The sequence below is a fragment of the Cuculus canorus genome, chromosome 5, assembly GCF_017976375.1.
Source record: "Cuculus canorus isolate bCucCan1 chromosome 5, bCucCan1.pri, whole genome shotgun sequence".
In the NCBI taxonomy this organism is placed as follows: Eukaryota; Metazoa; Chordata; class Aves; order Cuculiformes; family Cuculidae; genus Cuculus; species Cuculus canorus.
The window spans coordinates 175133-199888 of NC_071405.1; the positions used below are offsets into that span (position 1 = coordinate 175133).

The 24756-nt window shown below is 55.9% G+C and overlaps 1 protein-coding gene across 2 annotated transcripts in view; it reads left to right on the top strand.

Moving 5' to 3' along the window:
• The first annotated feature begins 16710 nt into the window (after nt 1-16710).
• Nucleotides 16711-24756, top strand: part of LRFN5 (leucine rich repeat and fibronectin type III domain containing 5) — a 42614-nt gene continuing 34568 nt past the window's right edge. Inside the window, exon 1 of one of the 2 annotated variants that reach the window (XM_054068857.1) lies at nt 16711-16895. The gene's annotated coding sequence lies outside the window, so the exon portion shown is untranslated. The remainder of the gene's footprint in view (nt 16896-24756) is intronic. The other variant, XM_054068858.1, reaches the window with a different exon arrangement.

Consider the following 24756-nt stretch of genomic DNA (forward strand, 5'->3'; position numbering starts at 1 on the left):
AAAACAAACACACAAATAATGTGTAAACAGATACTTCAATATTTTTTTCTATTAAATAAGAAACAACCATTTGGGAAGATCTTCCTCTTTTCTGGAAACACTTTTTAATTCCAGGCCCTTTCCACCTGCAGTTTCAGGTTGCCCTTCCCAACGCCTTTCAGTTAATGCCCATCTTTCTCCACTGGAAAAGAGGCATTAAAAAAAAAGTAGGGAGGGGATGGAAAATGAGTATTTGATCTTTCAGCGGAAGTGGAAAGCCCTTGAGGAACCGCTCCCCCCACTCTTCAGAACAAGGTTCCCCCTGTCCCAGAAGTGGGTTTTTTTTCCACCTAACAGCCTGGCTGACCCCAGAATCCCATACCGGTGGGGTTGGAAGGTCCCTCTGGAGCTCACGCAGCCCACGCCCTGCAGCGGGGGCGCCGGCAGTCCCTGCCCTGGGCCCGCGCTCCTCGCTGGAGGCTCCTCTCGCCTTCCCCGAGGCTCTCCCCATCGCTGCCGGTTCCTCTCGCCCTCCCCGGGGCTCTCCCCATCGCTGCCGGTTCCTCTCGCCCTCCCCGGGGCTCTCCCCCTCGCTGGAGGCTCCTCTCGCCCTCCCCGGGGCTTTCCCCCTCGCTGGAGGCTCCTCTCGCCCTCCCCGGGGCTTTCCCCACCGCCGCTGCCGCGGAGCCGCCGTTCCCGCTGGTGAGCAGAAGCGGCCATCGAGACTGACTTCGCTGCTGAACGGTCAGAGCTCTCCAACGCCAGCGCCGAGGCTGCTTTTGCAGCGCTAAACGTGCCCTTTCCAGGAGGATCGGAAGCCTTTGAGAGTTGTTAAGCCTTAAGTTGTTAGCGCTGTAGCGCTGCGAACTGTAGCATTGTGATGTAGAGTTTGGTAATTGCTTACTATACAAACACTTTAATGATTTACAGACCGCACCTAATCACCGCCTTTCGACAGAAAAGGCCGTGTACGCAGCGCGGTGGCAGCGCCGAGCGGAGCCACCGCCCCGCGGGCCCTGAACCTCCTCCTGCTGCCGCCCGGCCGTGCTGTGTTCCGCGGGCTGTTAGTGTAGGAGAGCGGGGCCGAGCAGGGCCCCGGCGGCCCTCCCGTCCCTCAATCCGTGAGACACCGGCGGCGCCCCGGGGTGCAGGGCCGGGGAGGGGCACGGCGGGCAGAGGCCGCGCGCTCCGCCTCAGCCGTTCAACGGGGCGGTAATACAGCGCTTTGCCTTTATGGACCTGCGTGTTTTCTCCCCGCGTTTCCAACGCACTGCGGAACTGAGGGACTTTGGGCTCCTCTCCCCTCACGGGATCAGACAACTTTTTTGTGCCATTTTCTGTCCTTTCTTCCCTTTCTGGGAACTTAACGTCAAAGTTAATCTAAGCCTATGTTTTTTACCAATCACACGGAGCCCTGTTGGAGATTATGGAGTATCTGTATGTGAATTACCGATGTACCGGTTGGGCTGGGAGAGAGTTGATCTTCCTCAGAGCCTGTCTGGGCTGTGTGCGGGACCTGTGCTGAACACAGTGCTGAGAACCCAGGGATGTTTCCGTCACTGCTGAGTGGTGCTCGCACAGCTTGCGGGGGGCACAGCTGGGACAGCCGACCACAACCGACCCAAGGGATGTCCCAGACCATTGGGCATCGTGCTCAGCCATAAAAACTGGAGAAGGAGGAGGAAGGGGGTTGTGATGGCGTTTGTCTTCCCAAATCACCATCACACACGATGGAGCTGAACACCTGCCTGCAATGGGAAGCAGTCGGTGAATTCCTTGTTTTGATTTGCCTGCATGTGCAGCTTTTGCTTTCCCTGTCAAACTGCCTTTATCTCAACACACGAGTTTTTGCACTTTTGCTCTCCCAATTCTTTCCCTATCCCACGGGGAAGAGTGAGCAAGCGGCTGGGTGGGCTGAGCTGCCCCCCAGGGTGGAAACACAACAGTCCCATAAAGCCTGCCAGATCTTTCAGTCATGACGGTCATAAGATTCAAATGTTACCCTTACTAACATATTTCTGAGCCCAAATGTCTTGACTTAATGCCGACTGACCATGAGCCAGCAGTGTGCCCAGGTGGCCAAGAAGGCCAATGGCATCTCGGCTTGGATCAGAAACGGTGTGACCAGCAGGTCCAGGGAGGTTATTCTCCCTCTGTACTTGGCACTGGTGAGACCTCACCTTGAGTACTGTGTTCAGTACCACAAGAAGGATGTTGAGGCTCTGGAGTGTGTCCAGAGAAGAGCAACGAAGCTGGTGAGGGGCTGGAGAACAAGTCGTACAAGGAGCGGCTGAGAGAGCTGGGGTTGTTTAGCCTGGAGAAGAGGAGGCTGAGGGGAGACCTTATTGCTCTCTACAACTACCTGAAAGGAGGGTGTGGAGAGGAGGGAGCTGGGCTCTTCTCCCAAGTGACAGGGGACAGGACAAGGGGGAATGGCCTCAAGCTCCACCAGGGGAGGGTCAGGCTGGACATCAGGAAAAAATTTTTCACGGAAAGGGTCATTGGGCACTGGCAGAGGCTGCCCAGGGAGGGGGTGGAGTCACCTTCCCTAGAGGTGTTTAATGGATGGGTGGATGAGGTACTGAGGGTCATGGTTTAGGGATAGTTAGGAATGGTTGGACTCAATGATCCACTGGGTCCTTTCCAACCCAGTGATTTTATGAGTCTATGATTCTATGAATTCCTTGTTTTGCTTTGCCCGCATATGCAGCTTTTGCTTTCACTGTTGAAAGGCCTTTATCTCAACCCACGAGTTTTTGCATTTTTACCCTCCCGATTCTTTCCACACCCCCCAGGGGTGCGTGCGCGAGTAGCCGGGTGGGCTGAGCTGCGACAACAGGCAGGCATGTCAAGGCTGCCTGCCCTCACGTGCCCTGGAGCGGGGCTGGCAGCTGGAGGTGCACCGTGCCATGGCACAAGCTGATCAGTTATTTATGGCTCACTGATCCTGTCACTGCCCTGAGACTCATGGCTTGCAGCAGGAGAGGCACAGCCTGCATCCCTCTGTCTCAGGGGCCCTGTGGCTGGTGCCGGGGTCCCTCTGGCCCCACGGCTCCTCCGCCCATGCCGGTGGCAGTGATCCCTGCTGGTAGGGGTGAGCAGGAGGGGGCTCGGGGCCTGTGGAGCCCTTGGTCCAGCTGGGAGCTGTTTCTGCCTTCCCAGGAGCGTGTGGTCTCTGGCACGCCTGCCTCGACGTGCACAATGGAAGCAGCAAAGCCATGTGTAGCCAGCAGGGTAATTTTACTCATTTTTTGTTAAACGTCTGTTAAATATGGAAATGCTGCAAAAATTACATGTGGTATTTCATGTGTGAGCTCTTTAGCTCATTTTGCAGATTCTTATGTTTGGAGATAAAACCAGGATTGACAAAAGTCTTGTCTGTTTTTCTACTGGAAATGCACTCAGTTGTACTGAAAGTCCCATGATAAATTTGCTTTACAAAATAATCTGAAACCAGATAGAGTTAATAAAATCTCCAGAAATGCTTTTCAAGTCAGATGAGGATGGTGAAAAAATATTTCTTTTTTTTTTTCTTGTTGTGTTTTTTTGGCAAAGAAAATTAATTCCTTGTTCTTATTTCAGAGTTGGAGCTCTCCCTGAAACACAGCGCATTTGTAACTGGCAATCCAATCCCATCCTGGAGTGACCAGTGGTTCAATAACATGGTCTCAGAAATGAAGAGGTATTTGATGGTCACACGTGGAGTAGATTTTTGGTTTTGCTAATTGAAAACATCTTATCCATGAGTATCTGTCATTTCCCAGGAGGTAAAAAGCTTTTCTGGCAGCAGCTCCTTTCACTATGGATTTTGAAATTGGTGAGGGGAGTGATGGGAGAGAAACCTAAATGGAGACAATATCACCTATTTCTTCATTGTATTTGAGCTCTTTCACTGGAATGAATAAAGATAAAACCCCCACCTGAATATAAAAAAAATGCCATTCTGAAAACAGAGCTGAGTGCTACTTTCTTTAAGTTCCTCCCCAAAAGGGAGAATTTGAGTGAAGTTGCCCCAAATGGATGAACAGTTTTAAAGAGAACATAGGGAGTGAGAAGACTTGCAAAGAGTGGGGAGGGAGAAGATTCTCCACCGACAGGAACTATATCTTGGAGAGAGTGAAAATCCTGGAGAAAGCAGAGTTCCAGAAGGAAAGTAAAAAGAGGTTTTTACAAGCACGTGTGATACCACGCAAAAGGTCTGTCAGCAGCACAGAGGAGAGCAAGGCGGCTGCTCTGTGTGATGGCTGGCGCAAAGAGGAAGGGAAATCCACACATGGCACACAAACCAAGGGGCCAGTTCACCTCTTGGTGATGTTTTGGTAAGGCTGCGGCGTTGAACACTGATGCAGGCAGGTGATGGGGAAAGGAAATGAGCTAATGGAGAGAGAGGCTGCAGAAATGGATGAGGATGATCTCCGACCACTATTTCCTATGCACAGAAACCAGGCCTTCGTCCCCTGGCACTGCTGTGACAGACTAGGAGTGATGATTTTAATAACTGTCAAATCAGAAATGGTCTCATTGAGTGGGGAAAAATGCTGACCTTGTTCCAGTATTTTAAGAGGCTGAAGTGAGATGGGAAAACAGAAATCTTTAGGTCAGATCTCAGTGTGCAAAGCTGCAGGAGAAATTGAGAAGAAATAGCAGCCGAAGAAAAGCAGGTGTGGGTGATTTTGGATTCTGACAAGCCAGGTTTCAGAGAGGTAAACTGCAGCGGAGCTCCCCTGCCCGTAACACTGTCTTAACGACAGAGTCCCCAGGTAGGATTACCATGGACTGGGCACCTATGGGCTTAATGTACATGGCCATTGGGAGGGAAAATGCTGATTCCAACTTGGCAGGAGGGAGATTCATCTAGAAAGAGCTGGGTAGCTGAGGAGCTAGGGAGGCTGGCCTGGGGAAGGGCTGGTGGGATGCTCTTACAGGACTGCAGGGTCAGAGTGCTTGGACCACAAAGAATTGAAGTGTACAAGAAGTCTTGGACACGACAGTGGCAGGGAATAACTCCCAAAGGTCCTAACATGGAAAACAGTCTCACTTTCTACTAGGGAATAACAGTGTGAGCAGGTGTAAGCCTTGCTGTAAATGCAGCTCCCAACCCTGGTAGTGTTGTGCTCCCTGGGAGCCGTATCTAATAGACTGGGAGTTAAACTTGGTGACTCTTGCTTCTCCACCATGACTGCCCAGCACCTAGCCATGGGGACACAGGTGCTTGGTGGCACCTTCACATCCCTCTGCAGTGGGAATGGGAACTTCTACCACTGACATAGAAAAAGCACCTGCAGCTGTTATTGCCTAGTGACCAAACAGGTGAGGACCAGGACTCTCTTGGTGTTAAATACAGAGAAACACCTCAGCAGGCACAAGAGAGCCTGCCTTGGGTGCTCCTATGCCATCTCTCTGTGGCACCTTGAAACCTGGTCACAGTGAGCACCTCTGGGGCTTTATTTAGAAGAAAAACCCAGGGGAAATCCAAGGATGCATCTTCTCAAAACAGAAGAAACCAGAATACCCCAGAATGCACCCACCGTGGTCTGAAACGTGGGCAAACATCCCCCTGCTCCCAGCACCTTGACAGCCAGGCTGCCGGGCTGCGACAGGGTAGCAAGGTGCTGTGCTGAGCAGAGGTTTCTGTGCCAAGTGCTTGCGTCTCAGCCGCCAGCAGCCCTGAGCTCCCTCCTACCCAGAAATCAGGTAAGCAGATTTTCAGGTCAGCGCCAAGCTACAGCTCCCGCACGGACTAATCAGGAGGACTGCTGAGAGCGGGCTGGAGCCGCTGCTGACAGGGAGATGCTTTTCATTAAGATGTCTGCCACCAGCAATGCAGAATTCACGTCAAGCTGCAGAAACACATACGTATCTCTGTGAGTGCAGAGGCTGCGACGGGGAGGCTCTGCTGTGACAGGGCAGTCTCTCAGTACTGGAAAAGGCATTTCTGAAGGGTATTACCTCTAACGCAGAGGGGAGTGGTTCCAGAATTGGCTTTTACGCGGTGCGTTGGGACAACTGCTGTTCCACGCAGCTATCTGAAGTGCTTGGTCATTGCTGCGTAAAGGACATTTTCTGGAGATATGGCTCCCATTTCCTGGATAATTGCATGTTCCCGCATACACTGCATGCATATGCACATTCCATATCCTTATTGCTCACTGACTTCAGCAGGGCACAGCATTTTGCAATCTTCCCTTCCAAGCCTGTAAAATAACAGCTGTGCAGGTTGTTTTATAGAAGTCAGAGCATCTGATCGACTGTTTGACACACCCACAGCTCCTTCTGGGGAGCAGAGCGGGGCAGTTCAGATAGCTTTGCTGGCCAGGTAGGAGAACGAGAGTGCGAGCGGAGGAGGGTGATGCTCAGGAGTGGGGACCGTGGCGGCGGCTCTGGACCTCACCGGGAGCCGGGCACAAGCCAGCACGGGCACCCGGCTGTGGAGACCAGCCCCAAGCAGGGGGAAGAGGCTGTCCCCCATCCAGGGGTGCAGTGGGTGCCTGGTTCTGTGACCACTTGCCAGCAGGATAGGGTGCTCGGCTCTGCCCCAGGAGCCCCCAGGCTCCCGAGCAGCAGCCAGGACAGACACCATGGGCAAGCCCAGTGTGGGACATAGCTGGTGGTGGGGCTGGGTGTTCACCATGTCTCACCAGGTCCAGGTATCATAGCGAGGCAAAGCCTGCAAACCCCCGGCTTCTCCTTGCACCAGGGCAGCAGTTCCCAAGAAGCCTCTTCTAAGAGGCCATGGTGACCATGGGAGGGCTGGGGTGGCCTTCTGCCCAGCAGACGCTGTGCCTTTCAGATGGACCAAAGTGCCCTGGAGTGGGGTCTTGCCATGCAGTGGACACCCCTCTTCCAGAGGGGATGATGGTGTGACCTCCGCGCAGTCTGGTAGTACTGACACAAGAGGAAAACCATCTGAGAACAAAACTCCTCTGATCTGCGGAGTGTCTCAGCCTTTTCAGATGACTGGCCTCTTCTTGCAGCCACATCCTGCCAAGCACGCGTGGTACTATCAGCAGAGCCTTGGTTCTCCACCCTCCCTTGTGAGAAATTCAAGAGCTGGCAGATGCAGGTGCCTTGCAGGGCAGGAAGGCTTTGAGTGGGAAGAGTGGAGTTTTCAGCTGGAGGTGGCAGCACATTTCCTAGTATCTCCTGGCCCCTTCCCGTTATCTCATTGCCACTCAGAGCACACCAGAAAACGTCACCAGTGCCTGAGGAGCATTTCTCTTTAAGGCTAGACATTAAAAAAAGGGGAAAAATACCCATGTCTGAAAGCTACAGTAGGAACTTAAAAGTAGAAGATGCACATTTTTAGCAATAAGGATTGTAAGCTATCGGAGTGACTTACCCAAGGGGCCATTCGAGTTTTCTCTATTGAAGTTGTTTTTCTTTAGCCCAGCCTGGATTCCTCTCCAGAAGGACTTCAAACAGCAGCAGAAGCCAGGAGCACACAGCTCTGGCTGTGGTGGGTCAGATTGGGAATTATCCTGCCTCTTAAGAAATAAAAATCCATGTTTGCCACCTTTGAATGGGACCTGGGATGCAGTGCTTGAACTCATTGCTGCGTGGCCAGGGGCTGTGTGCCTCAGCACCTCTTGGGACTGAGCCTACACTCCTTGGAAGATCAACACCAGCAGAAGCTGCAGAGAAGCTTTCATTAGCAGGAGGAGTAAAAGGGTAATTAACAGTGATAGTTCTTGACCCAGGTGTCCGTGATCTCCCTGACTTCTGTATAGGGAGTTATTAGTCAAATACAGAGCCTGTGTGTGAAACAATTATCACTAATCACCATCAAGTCACGGCATTCTGAGATTTTTAAACACAGCGTGGAAGTCTTGAGTGAATAGAAAGACCGTCAGGGCTAGAGTTTTCTAAGGCAATTGTCTTAAGTGTTTTCCATGCAGTAAGTTTCTGCAAATAGTAGATGATTCAGTGCTAATCAGGTGACTTTTAATCTGTACGTGATATTAAAAATAAGGTAGGCTGGCAGACTGAGGCAAAGAACAGGCATAGCTACCCAGCAGGCAGCCTTAGCTCTCCCCTTGTGTGCCCTCAAAAAAACAGATGATGGGAATAGCTGGCACCTGTGCCTGTTCACAGGGCTCTTCCTCAGATTTTGGTTAGCACAGCTCATGCCACAGTCTTCTGGGAGCTGGGAGCTGTGCCACTGAGCACGGGGCAGGCAGGAGAGGTGGGTGGGAAGGGCTGCCGGGCATCTTCGCACATCGTGTGCTGGGCAGCTTCACCAGGACCTGCTTACTCTTGGAAATGGCATAGACTGAACCCCCAAGCTGGAAGGTATGAAACATCAGCTTACCCCAGAAAGCTCTTGAAGGGGACCCAACAGCAGCTTGGCTGCTCAGGCTGCTGGTGTGACATAGGGGAGGCCGGAGGAGGAGGAGGGACGATGGGCACACTGCGATGGAACAGGGAGGACGGGTGCTCTCCCCTCGTCCAGGTAACTGTTTCACTCAGTTAGAAGTTATATGTTTAAGTTATGAAACCTCGTGATTTGAGTGGTGAATAAGTGAATTTATGCAAAAAACTGCTCTGGATGAAGGGGATTGAGCCCTTGTTTGTCGTGTTGGTTTGTTATGTTTCTTAATGAGCTCATAAAATGATGTTTAATGTACAGAGTACTTTATCCATAAATTTGAGAGATCCAGGTGGACCATGACACACCTCCGTGAAATCTCCTCACCAGCTGCCAGCTGTCGGGAAACATGTCCATGTCAGTAGCCATACAGGGCAAAACCTTGGGAAGGCCAAAGCAGAGGTGGCAGCAGGGGAGGACACTGCCACCAGCCTGTTCCACCCTGTGGAGCGATGCAGGACCATGTGGAGGCACGGATGTGTCATCTCCTTGGAGAGGTGCTGCAGCAATGTCACATCTTGCTGAAAGAAAAGGAGGGTGGGTGCCAGGGAGCAGGGAATCTAAACCTCTGGGAAGGGCAAAATCCAGCTCTGACTTAGGACCCTGAACCCAGTTTTCGTCACAAACATAAAGGAGACCCAGACAGTGAACGTCAGCTACTGCAACCCACCGCAGCCAACCCATGCCAAGGCAGTGCCCATGTCCCTGTGCAGCCCCTCGGCATCGCTGCTGGCGTGGGCAGGGGCCACACGGCTATGTGCGACCAGACCAGCCATGCTCTGCCTGGCCCAAAGGCAGCAAGCAGGGCAGGGGCACACAGGGCAGCAAGCGATCCCGAGTGCCTGGCACGGCCCCAGCATGCAGAACCCCACACCTGGCTGTCCCCAAAGCAACTTGGAGCGCCATCGGGGCAGCTGGGTGTCCCCTGCCTCAGTGGCGCCGTGGGGGCAGGAGAAACTGCATGGGCAGGGCACAAGTGCTCCCCACAGGCTGCCCCACGACAGCTGAGCACAGAAAGAATGGTCTGAAGGGCGTTACAATGCGTTCACTGTCCCAACCAGACAGAAGAGTAAATCCTAGACTGGAAATACTGTGTCGTGGTTAAACCAAGTAATTCAAGAGTGCTTGGAAATTGCTTAGTCTCTTCGTTATTAGATTTATCTCGCCGTTCTCCCTTCCTCCTCTGTAGGGTTCTTTATTCAGAATTTGCTCAAATATTTTCCTTCAGAAGATGTAATATCTGAAAGTGCAAATATCCAAACCCTGTATCATTTAGTAATTTCATACTCCATGGCTCTTTCATATGCATATCACTCATTCGCCATCCCTTTGAAGAATGCAGCTTGAGCAATGGAAGTGAAAGAAACCCCATTCACTGTTGATTTTAATTGAACAAGCTCAGAAGCTGCGGGGATCCATGCCAGACTCCAGCTCACTTTCTGCTGAAGAGTGATTACAAGGCTTCTTTTGCCTGTGTGTCTTTATTTTTTTCCAATTAGCAACTTCCCCAAAATATTAGTTACCTTATTATTTTTCCAGTACTGCTTGTTTGGGATGCTTATGCCTAATAATTATTAAATCTGCTTTTTCCGCCTGTTCCAATGGAATATTGCATTCCTTGTCTGGGCAGCAAACCGTCAGACAGAATTAGACCTTGCCTGCATGCAGGAGTAATATTTTGCAGTGGCAACTGACTCATTTTTGGTGTAGCTGTTTACCTTCAGTGCGGTTATGGCAGTGGTGAGCTTTGGTAGCCTTTAACCTGTGACTGTAAGGCTGTCTACTAAAGATTGTAAATGAAATTATCTCTTTTCCCGAAAAGAGAAGGCTCTTTCTTGAGAAGAGCAGCCTTCCAGTACTGAAAGGGCCTACAAGAAAGCTGGGGAGGGACTTTTTAGAATGACGTGGAGGGATAGGGCGAGGGGGAATAGCTTTATATTGGACTGGGGGCATTTAGATTAGACATTAGGAAGAAATTTTTCATGATGAGGGTGAGGAGGCCCTGGCCCAGGTTGCCCAGAGCAGTGGGCGCTGCCCCATCCCTGGAGGGGTTCCCGGCCAGGTTGGATGGGGCTTGGAGCCCCTGATCCAGTGGGAGGTGTCCCTGCCCATGGCAGGGGGGGACTGGATGGGCTTTGAGGTCCCTTCCAACCCAAACCATTCTATGATTCTATGATTTTCTTTTTCTTTGTGTGCACAAATGAAGCCTCTGACAGTTCTTCGTTCTCCCATCCCAGGTGACTATGAGCCCTCGGCTTGTTGCTCGGATTGAAGAGAGGAGAAGGGACATGCAGAAGAGGGAAGGAAGTGCAAATGGCTTGAATTATTGGATACTCTTTTCCATACAAGATTTAGTTTTAAAGAAAACATTTCAATCAGCAACTGGGAGAAGAGCAAACAATTTTTCAGTCTATTACGGAAAGGAGCTCTCTGCAGGGCTTTTGCAGAGCAGCAAGGATGCTGAGGGAATTTGAGCAGGCTGGTGGTGTTGATTTTGCTATTTTCTACTGACAAGTCACCTCAACAGAGGAATAATTTTCATAAGAAAGAAATGTGAATAAGAAAGAATTTTAAAAGACCAAAACCCAACACCATAAAGAGAGTGTGAGTGTTAAGGGAGTACGTTATTAAAACCTCAGGAGCACACTCCAAGGAGTTGGGTCCCAGCCACAGAGCAGCCTGCTGGACACGGGGCTGGATGTGGCCAGGCAGCTGGTGGGGTGAGCAGAGCCGCGGCAGGGAGTGTGCAGCTCCCCAGGAGGCAGCTGCCGCGGCCAGTCCCGTGCCTTCAGCTCCCACACTGGCTCAGAGGGTGGGCAGTGCCCTGCGCGCAAGGTCTGCGGCAGAGGGCAAAGGCTCTGGGCTGGCACAGCAAATGTTCCCCAGTGGCACCTCAAGGTCTTTCCCAGGAAAAACGTGCTCGTGCAACACAAAATCACTGCACGTGCCAGACCCCAGTGGAACATCCAGCATTAACTGGTGTTAGTCCTCCTCAGCTTCTCCCTACAGACTAAAAAGAACAGAAAGATGCAAACCACGTTTTCAAAATCCAGGCAGCAGCTGGTAGAAATCTTCATATAATGATGGAGGAGATTTCAAAACAATCCACAATATACTTGTGCTTCATTTCCTTCCTCAAAAGTCTACCTGTTAGAAGATCAAGCGAACAGCCAGTGCAATTTCTGTAGTCATGAATTCAAATGCAAGTTGAGCTGGGTCTTTAAAATATATTTAAAAAGTGCCAAAAAAGGATGCACTTCAGCTATGAAGTATGTCTTTACTTGCTTTGGTCTCAAAGGCTGAGCAGAGCCTGCCTGAGAAGAAACCCAGTGCCAGGCCCTGCTCCCTGCAGCGGCTCTGGGTGCCAGGACCGATTCCCCGGCAGGGATGGGCAGAGCAGGGTGCCTGGGAAGCACCTCAGGAGCGATGACTCCATCTGTGCCGCTGCTGTGCTGACCGTCAGCGTAGCCTGGATGGCAGCGCCACGCCAGTTCACCTCGAATGAAATCAGATGTGACGATGAGGAAGGGGCCTCTTCAAACCCCATTTGCCTTGGCCAGAACTACACAGCGCTCGCCCCATGCCCTCCCGGCTGGCGAGGGCGATGCCGGGGCTCAGGAAAGCGCTGGCACCTGCTGCAGCCTTGCCGGGCAGCGCAGGAGGCTTCCCCCTCCTGCTGCAGCTCGGTTACGAGGAGATGTAAGGCCTAGAACTGGTAGGATCGCTCTCTGCAATTTCTTGTACAATGCAACAGCTCCCCCATCTTACGGACTAAAGAACTTAAAATGGGAAAACTCCCCGGGAAATAAGTTCCAGAGGAATGCAGCATGCCTCACTGCTGCTTCTGGAGGGAGAGGCTGGCAGCGCCTGTGCGATCCCCATTTCCCAGGTGCTCTGGAGGAGGGGGATCCACTCCACACGGCGCAGCACCTGACATCTCCCTGATTAAGGCATGGAATTTCCTTCTTGCAAGGATAAGTAAACACTGCAGCATCCAAATACTTTTTGATGAGGTACAACAGTCTGTCTGAACAAGCAACATTTACTGTCTCTTGCCGTAGTGATTCAGCACAGATGCCAGGAGCTGCGCCTGCCGCTCCGGCTGCGCTGCTGCCGGCCTCCTTTAGGGTGTACACGCAGCCCGCTGCACGGATGCTCCTGGGCGCCGAGGTGCTTGTAAAGCCCTTTGCTCAGTGTGGAGTGACAGACGAATACCTAGTCACTCCTTCAAACCTCAGCACAGCCATTGCCACCATGAAAAAGGGGTGTTTCTCCTCTCTGGCCCCTGTGGAAGCATTCAGTTTTGCTTGCCCCGTGTTTGCCAGTGGTATCCCCAGGATGCTACCTGCTTCGGCCGCAGCTCGAGGGACGGTTCCGGTTTATGAGGTAGGGCCAGGGAAGAGGTCTGAAGTGACTCGGAGGGGAAGCAGCCCCCGGTGAGGGCACACGTGTGGGTCTGGAGGGTGTGAGGAGCCAGGCTGGTGGGCGCACAACCCAGATGCAGCGAGGGGCCATTGTGCCCAGGTCCTGGGTCCCTCCTTTGTGAGGCACCAAGGGTTAGAAAGAGTGCATAAAACCAGCCCTATGTATTATTGTACAAAGCACTTTCCTTGTTTCAGTCAAAAATAGAAAGGATGAAGTAATTTTAAAATGTTACCTCTGAGGGGGTGAAGATTTTAGCGAAGGAGTTAAAAGACTGTACCAGGAAAAAGGCATTAATACTGGGCTTCGGGGCTGGAGTAAGACAAACCTGACAGTAAGTGCTTCCTGGGAAGGGTAATGGGTGAGGAATGCTCTGGCTGAGCCCTGGAGGTCCCCAGGACAGGGGCTCAGCTGAGTAACACTGAGCATCTCCAGCCTAGGGACCATACAGGCCAACACCTCCTATGGGGTTCACTGTCCTGCACTTGGGGCTCGCTGTCTGGCGTGTGGTGGGTCCCCTGGACACAGACCTGCCTCTTCCTAGGACACTGAGGTACTTCCCAAGCAGTCCCACCGTGGGCACCAAAGGGAGAGTGCAGGCACAGACACCCACCCCGCTGTGGCCAGGAGCACCCCAGGGACAGAGCACAGCAGAAGGGCCAACCAGAGGGCAGGGAACGATGTCAGGGTATGACCTGCAGCAGCACAAGTCACACACGGTCACTTAGGCATGGGTCCAGTATTCACTTATTTGTTCAAACATGGATTAAAATGTGCTGTTGACCACTCCTGTTTGAAAACTGTCAGGGTTTCACTCATTCTAACTCGCCATGGAGCTCTGCTTGCAGGAGGGTAAGTGCCCAGTTATGCCAGCACAAAGAGCCTCCAGGACAGAGGCAGCCGAAGGAGCTGGACTGCCCAGCAGCATCGCCCACCGAGCAGCTGAGCTGAAGACAAGGCACCCTACAACCCCAGGTCCTCCACATCCAGAGCACGTGCTTGTCACTGCTGCTGTGCTCCCAGGACGGGACACACGCCGTCTTCTGCAGCTGGAGTGGCTGGCTTTCTGCAAGCAGATCACAGCCAGGAGCATCCTCGTGCCTTTGGGGCTGCTTTTGCTTTCAAACGAAGACCCCAGCATCTGCCGTGCTGCTGCTTGTGGGACAGCACCCGTGAGGCATCCCACAACCAGCCCTGGAAGAGAGCTGGAAGAGACACGTTGTGAGCACCTGAAGTCGGAGCCATTGTGGTAGACACATTTGACAGAGGGGCTGTTCATCTCGCCCAGCAGGGAGTGAACCTCCTCAGTCCATCCACAGCTCCTCGCGCTCTCAGATATATCAGGGAGGAGCAGTTTTTCCACTGGCAAATGGTGGAAAAGGCAGCGGTGCCATTTCAGTCCCATATCCAATGCGGATTTCAGGCTGGCAATGGCGCTGCTTGCAGCCCTTGCTCAGACCACTAAGGGCAGAGTGTGCGGGATGTTCCTGTAGCTGCCTTCAAGGGTGCAGAGTTTCTGGACTCTGCTGTTACCGTACCAGTTCAGAGAGGTCCTGATGTTCATGCTGGATGGTGGCGAACCAATGCACCCTCCAGAATACTCAAGGCTTCAAGTGCAGACTTCCAATGAGTTCCCACTGGGCTTTTTCATTTCCCTTTGCCAGGAAAGCTGTACCCGAATACTTTCTTTTCTTCCCAATGCCAGCCGCGCAGCTGGCATCACCGTCATGCCAGCTATCCTGCTCCCGGCGCAGCAGAGAACTGACAGAGCAGTCAGTGCTGGAACATGAAGCCCAGGAACGCTGTCTGCTCTGGTAGACATCAGCCAAGACAACAGACGTTTTACCACGGAGCATCCTCTTGTCTCTCTGCTCCTTCCTGAGGAGAGCAAACTGTCAAAGCTGAGCCAGGGCTGAGGACGAGACTGTCTCCAGCTCTGAAGGACAACTGAGAAACAGAGCCTGGAAAAATCAGCCTGCTGGCACTGTTGCCTCTCTGCCCTGTAACAACTGGAACCAGCTCCACGGAACAGCAGCTGGGATGTGGACACAAACACTGCCTTACGAGACCCAGCCGGCAGCCAGGCTCCAGGCAGTTTCAGAGGCTGTTGGCTGAGCGGAGGACGGCGGCTGCTCCGGGAGGTGTGCTCCTCCCTGGAGCAGGCTCACATGCTGCTGTGGGGACCACAAAACCAAACTCCCTTTCCACCTCAGAGTTTGCAAGGAGAGCAAACTCCTCAGGTCGCATGGACAGACCAGAGAGCAGTGCTGGTCCTTTTCTCACCCACGCTGGCGCCAGACACTGCATCCCAGGGCACGAACATCTCTTGCACAGCGTCAGAAGAGAGGTGTGGGACTGTCGCTGCATCTTTCCAGTTTTGGGAAGGGGTGCCCTCATGCGCGTCCCGAGCAAAACCCCAGCGTGTTCCCGGGGCGCTGCTTCCACTGCCTTTGAGCGCACAGCGTGGCCGAGTTCTCCCCTGCATCCGCGCGCGGGCCCGGCTGTGGGCAGCATGCCGAGCGCTCGGGCTGGAGAAGCCAAGCAGAGCCGGGCAGCATCTGCCTGCCATCCCGCAGGGCAGCGTGCCAGGAGAGGGGCCCGCTGCCCCACGGGGTAGGGCGCACGTTCCGCTCCCTTCAGGTGTCGGGGCGCTGGCAGCTGACAGGGCTCAGCTCTTCGCGGAGGCTCCGCAGGCACCGCTCCTCTCGACGTTCCGCTTCGGCCCTGCAACATCACCGACACGTTCTCACCAAAGAGCATCAGAGAAAGGCGTCAGTGTTCCACAGCAGGCGACGCACTCTCCTCCCTGTGAGGCATCCCCGAGGCCAGATACAGATCCCTAAAACCTCCCAAATTTATTGTCCTCAGAGATAACCCATCCTTTCCTGCTGGGATCATCCCCTCTTACGAGTCAAGTGTCCCAGCCTGTGTCCTCAGCCCCGGCGCTTGGGGGCTGCCTGTGCTCTGCAGGGCAGAGGCGGGGGGCAGGCGGGGGGCAGGCGGGCGCGCAGCTCCCGGTGCCCACGCGGCCAGATCCGGCTCCCGGCGCCGCGGGCCGGTCTCGCACTGCCGGGTCAGCAGCCGGGGCCGCGTCCCGGCTGGGGACAGGCTCGGTGCCATCCCCGGTGCCGGTGTCGCTCCCGGGCGGGGCAGGCGGGCTCGGCGCCGTTCCCATTCCAGGGTGCCGGTGGCGCTGCTCGGCAGGCACAGGCACAGGCTTGGTGCCGTTCCCGTTCCCCGTAGCGCTCCCCGCCGGTCCCGTTCTCGTTCTCGTTCTCGTTCCCGGTGCCGCTCCCCGGCGGTCCCGGTCCCGGTGACGCTCCCTGGCAGTCCAGTTCCCGGTGACGCTCCGGGGTGGTCCCGTTCCCGTTCCCGTTGCGGCTCCCCGGCGGTCCCGGTCCCGTTCCCGTTCCCGTTGCCGCTCCTCGGCGGTCCCGGTCCCGTTCCCGTTGCCGCTCCCCGGCGGTCCCGGTGCCGCTGCAGCTCCCCGCGGTCCCGGTGCCGGTGGCGCACCCCCGCGCCCGCCCCGCGCAGCGCACCCTCCCGCGGCGGAGGAGGAGGGGGGGGGGGCCCGGCTGCACGTCTGCGCGGCGCCCGGGCGGCTGCGGCTCCGCCGTGCGTGCGGCGGGGCGGGGAGGCGCGCGGTGCCAGCCCAGCCCCGGCGCGGCGGAGGCGGCGGCCGCCTCCACGCTGCAGCGAGCGGCGCGGCTGCCCGGCGCGGGGCGGCAGCGGGCGGCGCGGGGCATGGGCGCCGCCGCCGAGCTCCCCGCGCGGGGCCGCGTGGCGCCGCCGCCCGCCGCGCTGTGACCGCGCGTGCCCGCTGGGGGGTAGGGGGGGGGCGGCGGCCCGGGACGGCGCGGATCGCAGGTACGCGGCAAGGTCAGCGGGCGCGGGGCGATGCCCGCGGGCCGCGCGCCCCCGCCCCCCCGCGCGCGCGCACGAGCGCTGCCCGCCGCGCCGGCCGCCCTGCCCGCCCCGGCCGGGGCCGCCGCCGCCGCCGCGCCGCTCTAGGATGCGGCTGCTGAGCGCCGGCACAGGGCGGAGAGGCGGCCAGCCTGCCTGCCCACCGCCCGGCCCCGCTCCGCCGCGGCGAGCGCTCCGGACGCCGCGCTTCCCCGGGAGGCGACAGGTAATCGCGGGGGGCTGCGCGCCCGCACCAGCCGCATTGCAGCCCGCGGGGAGGGGGGGCGCGTCCCGGGCGAGCCCCGCGGGGACGGGGCGGGGCGGGGGGGCGCGGGGCCGGGGGCGCCCGTGTCGGGCTCTCGCCGGTGCGGGGGCTCCGTGCGGTCCTCGGCGGGGCCGGACATCGCGGCGGGGGGAGCACCGGTTCGGGCTCTCAGCGGGGCCGGGGACCCCCGGTTCGGACACTCGGCGGGGCGGGGCATCACCGGTTCGAGCTCTCGGCGGGGCCGGGGAGCGCCGCTCCGGGCTCTCGGCGGGGCCAGCAGCGCTGCCGGGGGCGCGGGGAGCAGGAGCCGCCGCCCTGCGCAGAGCCAGCCCGGCGGGATGCGGGATTCTCCGCCGGGAGCGGCGGGATGCGGGCTCCGCCGGCGGGAGACGCGGGATGCGGGGTTCTCCGGCGACAGAGCCGGTATGCGGGGTCCCGCACCCCCCGCCCCGCTGTCCGGGAGGGATGCTCCGGCGTCCCGGGGTGCGCGCGCCGCTCCCCTGCCCCTCCCCGCCGCCCTCCGTGCGGCGAGCACCTCTCGCCTGCGGGAGAGCGAATGTAGGACGAGATAAAGGGTTTTTCCTGCTGGAAGGTTCCCGTTAGGGGAGCCGCACGAGCCTCGCAGCCATGTTGGTGTCGGGAGCGCACGAACGTCCGGGCTCCCCGAGCGGGTGCGGAGCGGGCACGGCCGGGAGCGAGGCTGGAGCTCCGCCACGGGGCGCGCCGAGCGCTGCCCCCTCTCCATCCGTGGCGCGGGACAGCCGTGCTCCCCCTCCGGCTCCTTCGCCTGCTCCCTCTCTCCTGGTCCGTCGCGTCTCCGGGCAGGGACGGTTTCTCATCGAGCGTCGGGAGCAGAAGGACGCGTTGGTCTCGGTGGTGGGTGTGAACGTGACCTCACGGATCCCCCGGCTGCGCTGGGGGGTGGGTGCCTCCAGCCCAGCCCAGGCCCTCGCAGCCTCCGGCTGATCGCGGCGCTGGGCCCGCCGGCAGCCCCTGCACATCGGCCATCGCGCTGTCTTGGCAGTGGTCTTCCCCATCCATGCTTACATTTCACGTGTTCCCAAAGCAATGCGGTGTTGGTTCATTCCTTCAGAGCATCCTCGAGTGAGCCCAGGGCTGTACGAGCCAGTGCAGCTAGATGACAAACCAGTGGGACGGGATGGATCCATCCCGAATGAGTGAGACGGGGTGGATCCATCCCAAATGAGTGAGATGGAGTCGATCCATCCCAAACCAGTGGGGTGGGGTGGATCCATTCCAAAACAGTGGGATGGGATGGATCCATCCCAAATGAGTGAGAAGGGGTGGATCCATCACAAACCAGTGGGATGGGGTGATCCATCCCAAACGAGTGAGTCGTGATGGATCCATAGAGCTGCACGTCTGTGGTGGCTGCCTGTCCTTGGAGGGGACCTGGCTTGTGGTGGCAGCGCCCGTCCTGGCTGCAGATATGTCCAGGAGCATGGTGTGGTGATGTCCAGGCTGACCACATGTGCTGGGACCGGTTTTGCCGTGTTACGTTGGGGCTGGACCTGGGGGCTGTGTGCACCTTGTGCTGCCTCCGGCGCTCTGCTGGGCTCCCTGGCACCTTGGAGACCTTCCCCAGGCGTGGTGGGCTGCGTGCAGGCTTCGCCTGGGTGTGCGCCCTGGGCTCGCGGCGCTGCCGCGGTCTCTCTGGGCAGGTGGAGGTGTGTGGGTGGGCTCCAGGGCAAGGCCTGGGAGTCAGCACTGAGCCATACCACAGCCTGAGTGTTTGCAGTGCCCAAACACCTTCCCGGGCTACGTTTCTAAATATAAACTGTACTCAAGGGATTACGCATTTGTTTAAATGCATAATAAATGCATTCAGATGCGTAAGGCTGTATCAGAATGCACAGCAGAGCTCCCCGGTTAGGCCTGGAGTCGCAAGCCTCACTGCGAAGCTGCTCCCGGTGTACGAGCTCGCCTTTCTGCTTTCAGAAAGAGCCATTGCTGGCTTTATCGTGGCAGTGCAGTCAGTGGAATGAGCCCTGGCTGTTTCAGGTGCCTCGTGCAAGTTCAGAGCTGCACTTGTCACCTCTTTACCCAACCCCATGTGGCTGCATCCCAGCTGCTCTGTCCCAGCGGCAGCTGGCGGGCTGGGCGCTCCGGATTGCTTGTGACCAGGAGAGGGGCTGGACTCCAGTTCAGCACTGGTCAGGATGGTTTCCAAGAGGCTTGATTTGAACTTTTCATACAACTCTTGACTGGAGAGGCTGCCTTTTGCCACCAAAGGTGTAAACGGTGACACACTGCAGTCGTGGGACAGGGCAGGATGGTGAAGGCTTGCTGAGTGTATGGAATGAGAGACGGGGAACCGGAGGAGAAATGTGGCAGAGCAGCATGGCAGGAAGGAGCCAGATCTTCCCCAAGCTGACCTCCTGTGGGCTCCTGCCGCTGTGGTGGCCCAGCCTGTGCTTCCTCCCCCAGAGCAGGGGGGTGTGCAGGTGGCTGTGCCAGGAGAGACGGGCTTGGCAAACTGGGGTGCCTGCGGGATGGAAGCACCTTGGAAAGGTGGAGCACCCTGAGGTGCGGGGAGGGCTCGATCGTACTCCGAGGCACACAGAGGTATTTCAGATGCTGAAGGGCTAATGGCTTTCCATTGCTGGTCGATATTGCCTGTGCTTGCAGATGTGGTAACGGGTTCGGTTGTACAGAGCCATCTTTCAAACATTCTCCGAGCGAGCAGCCGGTCCAGAAAATCATTCTAATAGCTTTGCTATTAACAGGCCTGCAGAACTTGAGCTGAGTATAAAAGGCTTGTCTAAGTGCTATTGAAGCGTTTGGGGCCAGGCATATTCCATGCATTAGGGAAGATTTGTACTCCTTTGACCAGACATCACTGAGTGTTGTCTATTTATACGCAGCTAAATATATCCTCTGCAGTCCTCAGACTTTCCTAGCTGGTAGTAAAATTACTTTTCAGTATCATGCTATTAAAATGTGCCTGCTGACACTATTTGGTGAATTTTATGCTAAGAGAGTGGGGTCTCTGTGAACGTGTGTGTGTTTGTTTCACATGACCTGGAATGCTTAAAATTTAACGTGGAATGCTTTGGAAGTAAAAGCCTGTGTTCATGTAGATGGATGGCAGAAGGAGATGTGAGTGAACAGCAGCAATGCCTGAGACCCACTCAAGCCTGGAGAGTCAAATCCAAACCAGTACAAGGTTTCCTTGCTTAAGAGTGAACCATTCTTTCTAAAACTACATATGAAATAACCATGGTCTTTGCAAGGAGACAGAGACATCTGCTTCTCATTAGTGAGATCTACCTCCTCGTACCCCAAAGTCTGTGACACTGATTTGGGGATGAGATGACAAATCTTGAAGAAGTATCTTCTTTGCTCGGATGTGAGCCGGCAGGTGCCTTTGGTGTTGGTGCTCCTGATGGGTGGCCCCATCCTGTAGGAGCTCCATGGTGGCCCATGCCACAGTGGAAGCAGGGAGGGGTTCAGAGAGGATAATTGGGATTGTCCTTCATGGATGGACTCAACAGTCTGTTCCATAGAGCTGTGATCTTGGTGCATGGCAGCTGCCGTGGCTGGAGCTAGAGCCAGGGGAACCAGGCAGCTCCAGAGGCAGGGAGAGGGAATGGTACTCACAAGGAGAAGGTGGGGTGAAGGCAGGGCTCTTGGAAGAGGTCCTGGCCTGCAGCCCCTTGGGATGGGTTAGTAGGTGCCCAGGGTGGCCTGAGGACAGGTGCTGTGTCCACCAGGATGACTCTGGTCCAGGGTCCGGGCTCCAGTGGCCAAAGGAGTGGTGGAATGGTGTGGTGCCCCGAGCTGTGCCTTACCGAGGACCGGCGGGCTTGGATTCGTATGTGGCAGCCGGTCTGACTGCCCAAGTGTCCTGTTCTTTATAGGGGTCTGTGGGAGTCTGGGATGTACGAAGGGCTCCCTGCGAGTGTGCCCCATCCCGGCTGTCCCGCTGTCCCCTGCCTCAGGGCAGCTGCAGGCTGGGTGCCCGTGCCTGTGACCTGAGTGGGCGCTGACTCTTGTGTGCCCATGGAATAAATCACTCTAGAAATAATGTTTGCCCCAAGCAAGCTGTAAAATGCAAAAGGTGATTTGTTGAGTGGCTAATTTGGGCAATAATGGGCATACGGGTGAATGCCTCTCTAATTGTGTAGCATGTGCCCAGCGGTAGCTCTGTGTTGGAAGCTGCAAAACCCATGTCTAACACCGTGCTTTTGAGGTTGCTCTTCTAGATGAAGTTTTTCACCAGGAACTGTCTCTTAGCAAACCATTTCCATGAAAACACAATTAGCTAGCATTACTTTGAAGTAGAATTGCTTTTTTTTTTCCTTTTTTCCCATTAAAGTTTTTGTGCAGGCTTCTCTGTCAGGATGACGTTGGACTTCTTTTGGATTGGAGACAGACAAAACCCTTTGGTTTTCATTGCCTCAGCATCATTACGTTGCCAGATAGATGATATTCCCTAGGTATTTAGTTCTAATTCTTCATGCTACCCAGCATCTGTGCTTGGCCAAGGGGAGTGGAGAAGCTGGAGGCCTGGTCGTGATACCAGTGCCCACGGCAGCGAGGTGAGCCAGCTGGATGCCCCATGCAGCAGAAGGACTGGCCACTGCCTGTGATACAGTGGGTGTACAAGGAAAACATGTGCGGGGGGCGAAGCATGGTAAAAAAAGCCACACCGAGAGGAAGCCCCAGAGTCTGTTTCCAGTACCTCGGTGATGGTGCTGCTGGTCCCAGCCTTTGGGGTAGGATTTCTTTGGTGACACAGAGATTACTGCGTTACGCAGGGATGTTGTGCTACATGTGGTGAGGTGTGGGATACGTTTTTCTGGGTTTTATCCAGGGTTAAGACTTTTCCCATTAGGCAAAGTCTCTGCCCCAGCAAGGGAGGGCAGGTGCAGCCGGCAGCACAGCCGGTGCTGCAGTAGCTGCGTTGTTTTTGTTTTCACCAACGCACTTCTAAAATACTTGATGTAAAGACCCCCTTGCACGGCTCCGTGGGAGCAGGTCTGAGTAAGGCGAGCAGGATTTGTCGCCTTGTCAGCTGTGACTCAGTGGTTCTGCCGGGAACGTGGCGTTTCACAAGAGAGCCTTCTATTCGGGACCGTGATTCAGCTCTGCCGCGCTATACGAAGCTGTTTTTGCTGCGCTGTGGGCAGATTTGCTGTGCTTGGGGCTACTCCTGACACGTCAGCGTTGCATCTCCTCTCTGCTGGAGCCTGGCTGCAGCAATGCTGCTCTCGTGGGTCAGGATCAGGCTACAAACTGAGCTTTGTAGTTCAGGCTCCAGAATCAGAAATCAGGCTCCAGAGCAGCAACCGCTGCTGTTTCTCCTGCCAGCCGAGCGTGGGGGACGTCTCCAAAGAGCTGGTGGCACCTGGTTGGGAGAGCGGCGGGGCCCCGGGCGCTGCTGCTGAACCTGGGCAAGCTGACACAGACAATGAGCATCTTCTACTGCTGCGGTGCAGGGAAATGAGACAAAAAGGGCACAAGCCCCCGGCTCCGGCTCCGGTGGTGTTTGGCAGTGCACAATGGGTAGGGTGTCCTCACAGGTGCACTGCAGGGGCCCTGTGGGGCTGGGGGTCATGGAATCACGGAAAGGTTTGGGTTGAAAGGGACCTCAAAGCCCACCCAGTCCCACCCCCTGCCATGGGCAGGGACCCCTCCCACTGGATCAGGGGCTCCAAGCCCCATCCAACCTGGCCTGGAACCCCTCCAGGGATGGGGCAGCCCCCACTGCTCTGGGCACCCTGGGCCAGGGCCTCCCCACCCTCACAGCAAAACATTTCTGCCTCAGATCTCATCTCAATCTCCTCTCTTTCAGCTGAAAACCCTTCCCCTCATCCTATCCCTGCACTCCTTGATGAAGAGCCCCTCCCCAGCTTTTTCTTCTCCAGGCTGAGCAACCCCAACTCTCCCAGCCTGTCCTCGTACGGGAGGTGCTTGCTTTTTTTTTGCACTTAAAAGTTGCAGAGCAATGCTTTTGTCTTATCCTGGTACTATAAAGCGGTTTCAATTTTGTTTTAATAGTTTCTTTAGGAAGCTTTGGTGCCCCAGGGTGCGAGTCTGGTAGCTGTAGTGCTGCAGGAGTAGAGCACTTCCACTGGAGCCATCTCAAAGCTGTGCTGGTGAGGAGCTGAGCATGGCTTCTTTGTTGGCCAGGGCTGGTGCACAGGCAGTGTAGTCCTTCTTCCAGACTGGCACTAAACATACTTATGGAGACTTAAATCTATGCATGAGTAATCCTGCAGTCGGTAGGACTGACCATGCGCCACAGGCTGTTCCTGGGTCTGGGCCCTCTCTGCTGTGCCGTTATCCTTATTGCTGCCGGTGTGTAGGTGATGCTGAGCGTCAGCATGGGGTAGGCCATGGGTGCGAGACGTGTGTTGGCCAGTGCAGATGTGCCCCTGCTGAGGCACAAGGCATTCTCTGAAACCCCTGGGCATGGAGAAGCTCCTTGCAGTAGTGGAGGGATTGTGCATGCTGCAAACCACTGGCTTTTAAACGTTGCATGGAAAGTCTTAACAAGTTGCTGTGCATCACGATTCTGTGTGGAGTGAGAAGTTTACAGTAATGTACATCCCTGCAGAGCTGCCAGCTTAGGATCATGGAATGGTTTGGGTTGGAGGGGACCTCAAAGCCCATCCAGTTCCACCCCCTGCCATGGGCAGGGACACCTCCCACTGGATCAGGTTGCTCCAAGACCCATCCAACCTGGACTTGGAACGCCTCCAGGGATGGGGCAGCCACGAGTTCTCTGGGCAACCAGTGCCAGTGCCTCATGTTATTTTAAAGACCTTTAAGATCATCAACTACAACTGTAAATGTAACATTGCCAAGATCACCACTAAATCATGAACCTAAGCACCACATCTAGAAGCATCACATACTCCTTAGGGGAGGTTTGCATTTCTGTGTGTGATGTATAGCACTCGTCAGTGAGTGCTGGGTGTTTGTGTTGACTCTTTGGAGTCCTGATGTGGTTGCCAGCCTGACAGGGCATTTCTGGGCCAAGCAGGGTGCCCCGGTGGTGCCGCACTGGTGGCCTGCCAGGCTGGCTGCCGTCACCGCGCTGCGTGTGGGCACACTGGGCTCTGCCAGCGGGGGGCTGTGCTTGCCTGCTCTCGAGGTCCTGGGGCTGTGGGGATGGGCCTGGGGGCACCGCTGCCAGGAGAGTGTCAGAGGGGGGACGGCCAGGAGTGAGCTGGCCTCTGCCCTCCTCCTGCTTCTCCCCTCCCAGAGTGCCTCCAGACCCAGCTGCAGGGTATTGGGCAGCCTGGAGCTGAGGTCACCTTGCTGCAGGCGCAGGGTCTTGGGGTGTCCCCTCTGAAGCGCAGCGAAGTGGCATGCATTGTGGTGTGGGGACAACAGCAGGGATGGAGGGCAGGGTGCGTCACGCTGTGGGGACAGCAGCTGGAGTGGTGATGTGGGGACAGCAATGGGTGTTGTGGCGTGGGGATGGCTGCGTGCATCGTGGCTCAGGGATGGCTGTGCACGTTGTGGTGCAGGGACAGCAGGGTGCATTGTGGCATGGGCTTGTCTCTCCTGCCAGCCGGGCAGAGGCTCAGTTTCGCGCCAGCTGTCCATGAGCAGAGCACAGGCTGGCTGCTTTTGTTCCAGCATCCTGCCCTGTGACATCTTGATGTGTTAGTGGAAACGGGAGGTTGCTTCCCCCGGGTGCACATTTCTGTTGTACTCATTATCGCCCATTACTGCCCTGGGTCAGAGGCGCTGTTTCTAACTTGTTTTATTTAAGAAGCATTCTGCAAACAAACACCTTGGCAGATTGAAGGAATCCCCATCTACTTCCCTGTTCAGAGAGGAAAGC